Source organism: Solanum stenotomum, chromosome 7 (assembly GCF_019186545.1).
Source record: "Solanum stenotomum isolate F172 chromosome 7, ASM1918654v1, whole genome shotgun sequence".
NCBI classification, from domain to species: domain Eukaryota; kingdom Viridiplantae; phylum Streptophyta; class Magnoliopsida; order Solanales; family Solanaceae; genus Solanum; species Solanum stenotomum.
Window position 1 is genome coordinate 20519427 of NC_064288.1, and position 4404 is coordinate 20523830.

The window sequence follows — 4404 nt, forward strand, 5'->3', positions numbered from 1 at the left end:
ACATTGCCCCAGCCTAGACCCAAAAATCTGACGAATTTTCCTATTAAATTTTGAGTCCTAACTCATCTAGAATCGATTGGATTCTTCCAAACACTCTTTGATTCATAAACCCAACACAAATTTATTGAAATCTCACTCAAACTATATCAAGAAACACCACTCACTCGCAATACCCTCACCTGAAGAACTCAAAACCTTCATAGATAATGAATGGGGCTAAAACACAAGAACTACTCAAGAATCTTTACATAAATAATTTCATGAATAAATTTATGGAAGAACTACATGATTTGTGTGAGGACGAACAAGTCCATTACTATGGAAAACCTCACATACATGGAAAGAACCATGTTCTTGGCAAAAATCAACGAATGTTGAAGAGTGCTTGAAAACCTCTCATTTCTCCTCTTGAAACATTGCTCTAAAAACCCTCAGTGATTTGAATGTGAATGGGTATTTTAGAATCTTATTAAACCCTTAGGTCAAAAAATATATGTTAAGACATGTGGGGAAAAGGAAAATACCAAAATACCCTTTCCTAAAAAAAATGGAAAGGCTTCACATAAACGGACATATCTTTTTACTCGGAGTTCCAAATTTAGCAAACTTGGTGGCGTTGGAAAGAGGACTCATAGACCTTCGATTTGATATTTCATAGGCCACCTAATTATTTATATGCTAAAATATATAGTTTATTGAAGTTTACCCTAGGAAAATCTCATAGTGAAAGTCAATTGGAAGGAAAGTTTTAAACTCAACTTTATGTTAGGGAATTTTAGGACCTTAACACCTAAGAAAAATTTAGAATCACTTAGTACAAATCTTATTCACCATAAAGAATGACTCGAGTCTTAACTTAGAAATTTTTGGGATGTTACAGAAACGTCTTAGCACGATGAGGACTCACTACTGAAGTTGCTGAATATTGGGTGGAAATCATACTAAGCATGTTCTGTATATTGAGTGCCTAAACCTACATCATAAGATGATGTAGCGCAAAGTGTGTGTCTGTACTTTTAATGTATTGAGCATGCAGGATATAGATACTAAGTTGAACGATATAAACAAAATAATATATTACAATCAATTTAGACTGAGCATGGCAATAGGTTGTACTGAAGAATAACTGAAAACTAAGCTATACATAATGACCAAGTACTAATCATGAAGATAACATGTTGAACTTAATAGTGAAGTAAATGTTAATAACATGGTCAATGTAATAGCAATATGACTGTGGGAGCTACTATTAACTGATATAAACCACATGAGCTAACTATGGAGTCCGATGTATTTGCCCCATCTAGAGGACCCAATATACCTTGCCAGGGGTAGAGAGGCATGACTGTGGAATGATCACTAAAATGGATGCCCAACAGAGGGAACTTATAAACCTACGTTAACACGTAGTTTAGGAACTTTGAGGGTACGCTGAACCCTGGTCCAACTCGGTGCTAAGTCTACTCCTAATAAAATATGTAAAGCTAAAATGCACTAAAATACCGAGTAGCTCAAAATTTTGATATGCTATTTAAGAATGCAACACACACATACCCCCCCCCCCCACACACACATATATATATATATATATACTGAAAGATATGGCATTCAAATTATGAAGTATGATTTTCTGATTGATCTGCCTAACAAATATAATTCATGAAATGTTGATAGTTAATACAACCTAGGGTTCTTAGTTCAATACAAGGGGATATTCAAATTTTCCAATAAACGTGTTATTTAGGTCTGTGGAAACTATAGATGTTAAATCACAATGAATCTCCAAGCTTTTGAAGGCCCTAGGTCCTAACAACTTATGAGAAATTGAAGAGCTAACTAAATTCTATGGACGTAATGGGTGAAAGGAACCCACTAGTGAAATCCCACATACCAGGTGACGAAAACTATGGAAAAATCCTTTGGATTTTGGGGGTGAACTAGAAGAAGACCTCTTCTTGTTCTTGGAAAAACTATCGCCTCTTTTCTCTTCTTTTCGTTCTAAGATAGATGATTTTAGGAGAATGAAAGTTCTTGGAAGTTTTTGAATAGATTATTAGGCTAAGACTATGTAAAATTATGTTGTTTAAGTATCAAATGCATAGGGGAAAAAACGAATGTGACCCTCACTTAAAAGCTGACAAAGTGACTTTAAGACAGGTTTCACGAGCCTTCTAGAGCCCCCAAGGCCCGTCAAGTGGGTTGTGAAGATGCTCTGCTCGATAGGGCATCACTTTATCAGGTATAACTTTTTACTCCAAGCTTGGAATTAGGCAAACGTGGTGGCATTGGAAAACTGATTAAGAGAACATTAATTTGATAGGCTATGGGCCACCTAATTCATGTCGTGCTAAAAGATATGATCGTTTGAAATTGAACCTAAACTCCAAGTGTGATAAGCCTCCTTCTAGGTGTCTGTGGTCCTTTACACTGGTCTTGGGTTGCAACCTGACTTAAAACTGATGAGGTGACCTTCAAGAGTGGCTTGACGGGCCGTCTAAGGCATGATGGACCGTCTTGTAACAACTCGGAAAATGATAGAATGAACTAGAGCCTTGACGTTTGGGTTAGTGTGAGTTTAGACGGGCAAGGGGAAGATTTTTAAAGTTATAACTTTTAGGGTCAACTTCAATTGATGATATCTTTTAGCTCAAAACGAATTAGGTGGATCATTACCTATCCAATTAAAGGTCTCTTAGTCCTCTTTCGAATGCCACCGAGTTTGCCCTTTTCCGATCTTGGAGTAAAAAGTTATGCCCAAATAGTGAAGCACTGTCAAAAAGAGTGAGCTTAGACAGGTTTAATAAAAACTTTTAGGTTTAACTTTGTGGGTCCTTAATTCTTTTCCTAAGTTGAGTCCCTATTATTCTATGCCTTTCCTAGCAATTATAAAACCCTTTTAGACCAAAATGATTCCATTTAAGTGTCTCCAATTAGAATTAAAAAGAAACCCACCTCCTCTCAAATTTTTCTCTCTCTACAATCCTCCGTTAAAGAAGGTCAAGAACTTGGAGCTAGGGTTTGGATTGAAGGTGGTTTGTACATCAAATTTCTTGGGGAATTTTAGCAAAGGTATGGTGACCCTTGATCCTTGATCAATCTTTCTTTCAAGGAGTCCAATCAAAAGGGTTTCAAAAGTTATCAAAGAATAAAAAAATCTCAAATTTTAATCTAAGCATGGGTTCATTGGCAAAATGTTTTCTAACACATTATATTGATGAATTAATGTTTCATTAATGTTTTTAAGATGATTTCATATGGAATTCCTTGAAGAACCCATGTTTTCCCTAAATTCCTAAATTTGCTTATGAAGTGGGTCTTTTGCTTATGATTCAAAGTTTATGAAATTGCCTTCGGATTGGATTGTATTGGTGACTCTTATGATTTTCTACATCTATATATGATGAATTGATGATGTATGGATGAATTGAAAGTTGTGACCTTATGGGCAAGTTATGGATGAATTCTCTTGTGGTAAGTATAATGGTTGGGACTTGAGTGTTGTTGATTATGGCCTTGGAGGATGGTAAGTTGGCTTAATCTCATATTATGGATATAACTGTTCTTGCTTGGTTTGATCCACTTATGGTGGAGGTGTTTAATTATGGATTGTATTATGAATATGGCCTTGAAGGCATTATCTATTGAATTAAACTGTTATCAAGTGTTATTGCAATATGTTAAAGTATTCTTATGGTTATAAAGTGATCTTGTACAAAGGGTTATTGTAGTGTAGTTGAAAGTATGTTCTCTTTAAATGTTCATATGTGACGATGTTGGACTATGAAGAGTCCCTATATAGTAATGCTGTGACTTGTTTGGTAGACTTAGATGTCCCTTCTTGTTACTTGAAAGCTCTTTGAATGAATGAATGTCTAGGATATGTAGACCTAAGCATGATGCCCTTTCTATGAATGATAAAAGGGGACTTCTAGATTATATCTTGAATAGGCTAAACCTAGCATGGTACCATTTTCATGAGTAAGTCTAGACTCCTAAATGTGAATGTTAATCCTTGAAGTGGTGAACCCTAGAGGTAATGACCTTCTTCTTGTGTGAAATGATAGACTTAGATATGGTGGACCGGAAAGGTACCAAACTCTTTCTAAGAAAGTCAATGAGCTATCCTTAATGAACCGTAATCGGCAAGAACTAAGAAATGGAGCCCTTCTTGGTAGAAGTACTATGTGTTGGCCGATCTTAGAAATGGGGTCCACTCTAGTGCATACATGTGAATGAAATACTCTATGGTAACTAAGGCTAAGCACCGAGTGGATGTGTTTAGGATGGTGGCCCTACTTGAGTATGAGACTAGGGCACAATGAAGATCCTTGGACATCACCTAAACCATGTGCCTACATGGGTTGCTTATTAGTTCTACCTTTGGCAAGTAGAACACCTTCCACG